Source organism: Lepidochelys kempii, chromosome 2, assembly GCF_965140265.1.
Source record: "Lepidochelys kempii isolate rLepKem1 chromosome 2, rLepKem1.hap2, whole genome shotgun sequence".
Lineage (NCBI taxonomy): Eukaryota > Metazoa > Chordata > Testudines > Cheloniidae > Lepidochelys > Lepidochelys kempii.
The window spans coordinates 238,173,342-238,182,312 of NC_133257.1; the positions used below are offsets into that span (position 1 = coordinate 238,173,342).

The 8,971-nt window shown below is 44.0% G+C and overlaps 1 protein-coding gene across 6 annotated transcripts in view; it reads right to left on the reverse strand.

Moving 5' to 3' along the window:
- MPP7 (MAGUK p55 scaffold protein 7) overlaps nucleotides 1-7,144 on the reverse strand; it is a 337,800-nt gene extending 330,656 nt beyond the window's left edge. For 5 of the 6 annotated variants that reach the window (XR_012157600.1, XM_073334349.1, XM_073334353.1 and 2 more), the window contains exons 1-2: nucleotides 7,005-7,144; nucleotides 156-223 (exon numbers count right to left, since the gene is read on the reverse strand). The gene's annotated coding sequence lies outside the window, so the exon portion shown is untranslated. The remainder of the gene's footprint in view (nucleotides 1-155; nucleotides 224-7,004) is intronic. The other variant, XM_073334350.1, reaches the window with a different exon arrangement.
- Nucleotides 7,145-8,971: the final 1,827 nt, after the last annotated feature.

Here is an 8,971-nt window from a genome sequence, read left to right on the forward strand (position 1 = left end):
AGGCAATTAAAACAGTTGACAATACTAATCCATACTGTTATGTTTACAGCCTTACAATAGAAATAAAGAAATTTGAATCCAATCCTGTGTTATCAGAAAGCAATGGTTCAGGAAGTACCTATCAAGTAATCATTCTATCTGGAAGATTGACTTACTCTCAGCATTTAGGATGGATTGATGATGCCACCAAGGGGGAATACGCACAAGAGTCAATCTTCTGAGCCTGAAACAAACAAAGAAAAGCCCAATACTATTGTGACATCTGTCCTACCCAGAGAGTTGATAGTACTCGCTAAACACATTTTTTTTTCTTTTCATACCAATAGATAACCTACAGAGCTCTATTTCATGTTATTTAAACCATGCTTTTTTAAGCATCGGAAAATAAAAGGATGATTTTCCTCTTCTCAAAAAGGTATGAAAACTTAGGGAAAGTCTTGTTTCCTGGAGAGACTCTTTAAATTGCCTAGATTTTAAATGTATCTAAAAACCACCCAGGCCCAATTTTGTCCCATAAGACTGTAAATGTCATCACTCTGGTTAAATGCATAACTACACATCAGCTAACTGAACACTGAAATGAGGTCCAGCGGCTTCTCAGTGAAATCACTCAAGACAGGCATATAGTCAAAACATCCACAAGATGTCATATGCTTGCTTTTAACACTAGCACACATAGTAAGATATAAATCTTGACAAGAAATTTCTCATGTGAAAGCCTTCCTCCACTTGGAAAGATTTGTATTGCAAATAAATCCTCTAGGACACTTCATTTTTCACTTGTACAACTGCTCAATCCCCTGCCAAATGCAGGTAACTCCATGCTCCACTTGTGGAAAGTCAGGGGATAATTTTGAAAACACTAGAATTAGTATAGTGCACTTACAGTTGTCCAGAAACTGTTATACATTTGGCATAAAAGAGCTGAAATGCCCATCCATAAGTAGCATGTCCTGAAAGCATAGCACTGTGCATTACTTCATAGTGTCTATTACACAGTGTACTTTTATACCCATTCACATAATGTTTGTTCCAATGGATGCTTCAAGCAATTCTATCCAGCACTAGCTCATGCACCATGAGGAGCAGGAAATAGACCTAACAAATGAGATGGAGAATCAGAAGCTTCCCCTTGATCAGTTGCCAGAGTGACTCAGACAATGGATCCCCTTATTATGCTGAACACCTTAATTACCAGTGCCAAAAAAGCAATAAGCTTGATTTATCTTTTCATTTTAATTTTGCTATTCTTTCAAATTACTGAGATGCAAAGTAAAAGCAATAAGCTAATGTTTTCCATCTCCCTAGGATCCAAAGATGGGAGGATCCAGGCCCAAAAGGAGTTCACACTGTTCCTAAGTGTCCAAGCCAGTCTCCCTCTCTCTCACCCACCTTTCAAAACAAAAACCAAAACAAAAAATGCTATGCAATGTGGACCCTGCACGATGTACCTCTTCTCAAGGGCTAGAGGGATAGGACAAGTGGATAATGAAGTGTGAAGTGGATCTACTTGGAGAGCACCAAAGCAGCTTTTCTGTACCTCTTAGCGAGTGAACTTATTCTATGTTCTTTTTTTAAGATATAAAGAGCATGGGAAATGCTGATGAGGGAGATGGACTGCTGTGGAAACCCTTGGGGTTTCTCTATACTGGCACTTTACAGCGTTGCAACTTTCTCACTCTGGGGTGTGAAAAAACACACCCCTGAGCACTGCAAGTTTCAGCACTGTAAAGTGTCAGTGTCAACAGTGCACCAGCTCGTGGAGGTGGGTTTTTTATAGCACTGGGAGAGCGGTCTCCCAGCGCTACGCCACGACTACATAGCCACATTAAAGTGCTGCCGTGGCAGCACTTTAACGTTGCTAGTGAAGATATGCAAACACATATGAGGGAGGAGGGCTTGCTTGTATGTGGCCATGCATCTGGCCTTTGATTTTTGTTCATTGTTTTCCAAATTAATCCCTTAGGGGAATTTTTTTTAAGTTCTAAATAAGGCCTTATTTTTAATTCTATTCTTGCATCCTCCTATGCTGCTCTGGACGTGAAGCAACTTAGAGCAGCAATGGAGAAAGAAATGGACAGAGCTGAAGCCACAGAATAACCTCAACTACTCTCAGAACTGCATGCGCCCAATTTGAACGGTGACCAAGCTAACGTTCTGGGCTGGCAGGAGCATTGCATTGGAAAATCTAATTGTATTGATACAGCTCTTATACCAGTGTTGGTTGTCTGTCTGTACTGGTACTGCAACGATGCAGGGTCAATGAAAGGCAACAGTGCCTAGCCTTGCTCCAAGGAAATGCCGAATCAACAGCAATATGAACATCTCTGTACACTGTAAGCAGTCTTGACATACAAAGTATTTCATGTGGTAGTGAATGCAACACCAAAATTCTCTAGTATAGGAAAGACCAAATTAGGTTAGCACAGCAAATAAACCCTGCTTCTAGGAATAGAGAAGTTTTGTGGCACCAAGCTTTTCTGCTCCACATGGGAAGAAGAGGGGATCTGAAAACTACACTTCGAAGAGCTAGAGTAGCAACTGGGGAAGTGAGGAAAGAGTCCTGAGATAGCTAGTGCAACCAAGGCACAGTGAGTTAAAAACAGGTGTTTGGAGATAATTTATAGGAAGTGGTGCCAGCCTGAGAAGCTGCTAATCTTCACCAAAACCAATCCCATGTTCTGATACCTGCAGAGCTCCTAAGATAACTGTTCAACCTGCTCTGGCTCTCACAGGGGTGCTGGAACAATTTTTACAGTAGGGGTGTTGAGAGCCAAACTGTAAACCCTGTATGAAGTGATTTCCATTATAAGCCAGAGGGTGCAGCAGCACCCCCCACACCTCTAGTTTCAGCACCTATGGGCTCTCACCTGGTCTGGCTCATAAACATGCAAGAGAGATGTTCCACAGCTGGAGATACCTGTCCTGTTGAGATCCTGAACTCTGCTGAAGCAGCAGCAGCTCTTCTCACAACAAGCACTCACCCCAAAAAATCTCCTCTACTGAATGCAACTACTATCTGACCTCCCGCGACCAAGCCAGAGACCAATCATTTACACAGCAATCTCTTTTTAAGAGGCATAGGGCAGGAACAGCACAAGTACTGCAGGTCAGGACTCAGGAATAAGTTCTTGCTGCTGTGCCAGTACAAGTTTGCATGGCTGCTGCACAGAATGTGCCTGGCTGCAGCCACTGACATAAAATCCCACAATGAATTCACTGAAGCAACTTTCAAATAAAAGAAAAAAATACTCCAATAAAACAAATACAAACTGCTCCGAACAAATTATAACAGTACCTGCTATACTTCCAAAGGTCTGTTCTACAGCGAGCCTTGTGCAGAGGAAGGCTGCCCTCTCCCTGAATTATAGGGGCTCCTTTTGAGCCCACAGTTCCCAGCTGCTCCCTCCTCCTCACAGGCCAGTCACTGACTCTGGGGGCACAGGGCATTGGGTGTTTTTCAGACAAGTGGGGAGGGAGCCGAAAAGGAGGGAGAGATTAAGCACATGAAAAGATATTGTCTAAAACTGAAACAACTCCTGAATTGCCAGGGTCAAGAGAAGAGATAGGTATCTCAGCAGATTCCAGTGACAGTGACAGCACCCTCCCCCAGGCACTCAGGAAAGAGGAGTGTGCTGGTTTTTACAAGCACAATGCTGAGGAGGAGTTGCAACTTTCATAATGGCCTCTAGCTACTGGACATATTCTCCAGTATAGCCAGGGTTCTGTAAATTTTTTAAGACCTGCTAGAAATGCAAAAAAGTTTTAAAAGGTATGTACTTTATTGCCCTTGTTTTCATATTCCAAAGTACAGGTTTCTACACTGTGCCCTTCTGAAATACCAATTACCTAAGTTTGACACTTGAATAGTATGAAGACTAGTTTCCAGAATTAGCATTATGCCCTAGAGTGCTTTATTTTTTCCATCTATACCTGCACATATGAAGCAAACTTTTATTTTAAAAAGGAACACTCATGTTCACTGTGGACTCAAATCTAAAACAAATCTAGTTTACTTTTCTCTGTATTGGCGGTTTACATATTTTCATTCTGATCAGATTGATTAGTCAATTTCATTCTCAACTCCACACCAGTGCTACAATGTTTGTCTTATGAACACAACCGGGAAACCTTAAATCAGAGTAAAAGTTTTAACTGAAATGTCAAGAACAATACAAACCAACTCTTTTATTAAAACTTAAAGTGACGAGCCTTAAATCAAGTATTGCTATAAGACAACTTCTGGAGACTACAAACACGGTATAGTTAACCATTCTGAATGAAGGCAGGCTTTGCACAATCCTACTAGGATCATTTAGCTTATGCTAAAATTAATTCCCAAGTACAGTAGAATGGGAGATTATGTCCTGACAATTTGAGCCAACAAAACAAGCAAATGTTACTTTATTTCAGACAAGATTTCATTTATGACTAAATACTTCTACAAATACAACAAGCAACAGATAAAAAACAATGCACAAAAAGCAACATTGCAGATGACTTTATATTGCATGAACTCCAAAAATTCTAACTACTGTATTTAGTTTAAAAGTGACAATTTCTACACATAGCCAGCAAACATACCTGTTCAACCTGCTACTATATCAGTAAGTAAATCCTTCTGATAGGAGTACCTTCATTTACCAAGATAACCAAGATAAAACCACAAATCTCACTAATGACATTTAAAACTTTGAGCAGTTGAGCTTTCTAAGAACTGTTGTTCTATTTGTTAAATACTGTACTACAAAATGAGCAAAGTAATTAAGAGTTTAGTGAAGTGTTCCAATAGATTTTAATCAACTATTAAAATATTTAAGTGCAAATTGGATTCAAAAAATGTAAATTTAAGATGACCACCAAGCAGATTACATGCATTTAGAGACTTGGAAAAAAAACCTTCTTATTGAGGAAAGGGGTTTTATTTTTAAATGGGCTTTTAAAATATTTGATTTTCTCTATTATCAGAATATGGTGAAGTCAGTAGATGTGTCCAAGGTGGTAAGTTTTCCAGACAGAAAAATACTTACTTACTGCTGTTCAAGTTTCCCCAAACATTTTAGAATAAATAGTGAGGAAATGAACTATTAAAGAAGTCTGTGGCTTGACCTAAGAGTAGCCTGGAAATGTAGGGAGATGCTTTGTTATGACTATAAACTAAAATAAAGGTGGAAATATGTTTTCAGGAGAGAGAACATAGAAAATTGAAGTTGGGTCTGCCCGCCACCCTTTCCAACTCACAGTAAACACAATTTGTGTTCTTTGCACACAGTTGAACGAGTGAATAATCTTATTTATAAACTCCGTTAAGACTTGCCTGCTGTTTGTTTTATTAATGTCCACATATTTTATCCGTAAGGAGTTTGTTTCACAGAAGTGAAGTAAGTTATTTTTAAGCAATTCACAGAAAATACCTCATGGTACCAGTGACCTATAAATTAAAGTTAATAGGTCTCCTGAGTTTAGCTATGTAGTCTGATGTCACTCACTGATTTATTCACATCCATTACTTCTTATAAATTAATTCTCCTTAACTATTCCCAGTGGTGCCTTACATTTTAAAACAAGAAATGGCTGCAGCACTATACATAATTAAAGGAACTTCTCCCCTTACATGTTGACCCATCAAGTTAAATTTATAGTTCATACACCATGGAGAGGCAATGCAATCTAGTGGAGAAAGCACTGGACTGGAACTCAGGAGACCTGGGCTCTATTCCTGACACTACCACTGGCCTGCTGGGTTAGCTTGGGTAACTCACTTCACCTCCCAGTATCTTAAGTTTCCCCATCTGTAGAATGGGGGAAATGACACTGATCTCCTGCGTAAAGCACTTTGAGGTCTATGGATGAAAACCTGAGATAAAAGAGCTAGGTATGATTATATTATGCACAAAGATTAGTGCAGTATTAAAATTACAACCATCTCCCCATATTATGGCACTCTAAAATATAAAGTATCATTTGAAATAAAAGATAAACAAGCTTTCATAAAAAGAAAGTGAGATTGTATAAAATAAAATGAGCTTTGTTGTGTAGAACAGCATTTAATCTTTGTGCTAACAAAAATTCAATCTACTCAACACTAACAGGAGCATTTCCTTGTAACATCTGCCTTCTCATGTCAACGAACTGATGTTGAATTACTGGTGACATCTTGGAATCTGCTTCCTGACAAACAAGGCTTTTGTATCTGTCTGGAAATACTAATTTAATGGGCAGCTAATCAGGAATCAAAGGATGCTTCCTTGCCCTAACGTGCAAACAACCTGACAAGTGGGCCTGTTGCTAGTCCCTCCTATCTCCTCCCACCAGCCCACACTGAGACGATTCACTCCTCCCATTCATCCACCAGCAAAAATAAAATCCAGATTTGACGACAGATTGCCTCCCATACACCAGTACCAGTCTGTTGCGTAAAAGCACCCCAGCCTTGACTACCACTTATGTAAAGCCTATGCAGGGGCAGCCTCCTTCTCTGCACACCCCAACTCCTCAGTCAGGTGACACTCTTACTTTCCCACCACCCAGGGATCCCGGCTCAGAGAGCTCCGGGCATAAGGGCAAACAATTAAAACCAACGTCTAACAAGCTTGATCAACTCTGAAGTCGTCATGAAACAGCTCAGACACACCAGCCTTGCACAGACCCCCTTCCCAAGACATCCCCGGCCCCTCGACAGCGCTCTTCTCCCCAGGGCATCCGGCCCAGGGGCCCCCACAGACCCCTCCGGGCATCCCCGGTCGCGAGCCCCCACCAGCCCCAGGACATCCCCGGAGCAGCCTCCCCGCCCCGTCCCCACACACGCACCTGCCCCCTCCCCCACCTGCCCCGATTTGTTGGGGGCGCGCGCAGGGAGCCCCCACTCGCATCCCCAGACCCTTTGCCAGGGGTCTCAGTCCCTTTGCCAGCGCCACATTCGCAGCCCCTCCCGCCGTCACTCCCCCAGCCCAACAACCAGGGCAGCGCCCAACGGCCAGCGGGGCTCGGCCTCCGGCTCTCACCTGCCCTGAGCACAGCGAGGCCTCCGCGAGAGACGCGGCTCCAGCTTCCTCTAGCTGAAAATCCCACCCCACCCAGCTACCATCCCGTCCGCCTCGCCGCGCCGCGCCTCGAACGGCTGGGGGCTGAGCCGGACAGGGCCTCCTCCCCTCAGGGGCGGGGAACGGGCGGGGGGTTGGAAGAGCGACCAGCCCCGTAACTGCCAGGGAAAGCTACTTCCTGATTGGCCGTGGAATGGCGCGAGCAGGCTCCTGCCCCGCCTACCAAAGCCAGCCATTTCATTGGCTGGGAAAGGTAAACCAAAGAGATGCTCCGATTGGCTACCCGGACTCACTCTATCCCGCCTACCTGCGGCCACAGGACGCCAGGTGGAAAGCAGCGTCCAAGAAAGTGGGATCAGTGCCAGTGGCTACAGGAGGGGAGAGGCCACGGGGGCGGTTTGCCCCAACTCGGGAGCAGGCTTTGCTGAACCTTACTCTGGGGAAGCCTCAACTTCTCTGCTGCTGATTGTGCCCGGGAACACCAAGCGGGGCACTAAGTGCTGCTCATTATTTCTCAGTCTCTGGACTCTCATCTCTTGGCCTTGTAAAATTAAAGCTGTAAACCGTCATGAGATTGTGTCAGTTGGTGTTTCTTTTATCAAGGTTGTCAAATTTTATTTTGTAACTGGATAGCAGGAGATTCATATTTACTTCTTCCTGCAGCTCCTTGTTCTCGGTACTTATAGCCACCCTTAACTGCGCTTCTAGTCTCAGAAGCTATTTACAACCAGCCATATTTCACATTTAACCAGCACTTTTACAATTTAATTATTCTCTGAAGCTGAGGGGGAGCTTTGCACAATGTTTTTTTTCCAAGGGCTTCTAATTTATGGAAAAAAGATTGGCTAAACACATACATAAGGTGCTGGGTCATTCCAGGGTACTTTCCCTCCACCTTAGCTGAGCTGGAGGGAAAGCTCTAGCCTAGTGGTTCTCAACCTGGGAGTTGCTTGTGGCCCGATCAGCACACAGCTGCAACCCATATGATATCTGCAGAGCCATACAGGTAGTATGTATATTGTGTGGATGTGGCCTTCATAACACATAGAGAGCTGCCTATGTGGCCCACAACGGTAAATCGGTTGAGAACCACTCCTCTAGCCAGTGGAGGGCACTCTACTACCCAGGTCAAAATCCAGCCATTAAAGGGATCTAGAATCATTGGTATGTAGGAAAAGGAGTAATATTCTGAGGTGGGAGGGGACTAGGCTCAGAGTGGAGGCTGCATGGGATCAGGAGTAGCAAGACAGAGGTAAGGCCAGGTAGCTGGCTCCCTAGGAACTGGGACTGAAAGCTAAGAGATGGGCAGAAAAACTGCCTGGTTTTTGTTTGTTTTGTTTGGAGGAGCTGGGGATGGATGGGCGCAAGCCTCCCTTCATCTAAAGGTCCCCCAGCTTAAGAGGAACTCTCAAATGAATTTGGGGGTAACAAATGATAAAACAGGGTCAGGAGTGATGTCATAGGGTCAAAAGCAGGGAGCCCCGAACAACACCTACTGCTCCTCGAAGGCATCCAGGGAGCCATGGGACATGGTCCAGAGGAACTCTGCCCAGATGTGTGAGCTCAGGGAGAAGCAGAAATAGGCCCCACGGTCACAGAGGCTCCTGCCCATCTAGCATCCTCCTGGTATGGTGGATGGCCAACTTGGCTAGAGGTTGGAGGTTGGTGAGGAGATCTCATGACTTTGAGGGGCCACAAATGGGGTGAGTGTAGATCAGAAGGTGTGGGGAAGAGTGCAGCCCGAAGAACCTAAGCAGAAGGTTCTGGAGGAGCCGGAAGAAGGGCTACAGCCTGGTGCACCTAATGTAAATGTGCACCAGGGTCTCCCACATGCCGCAAAAGTGGCTGTTTGTTAAATCTGCCATTGGCAGGCTCATGTCCATGTACCAATTAATATTTAACTGAATGAGTGCTCTAACCACTGGGCT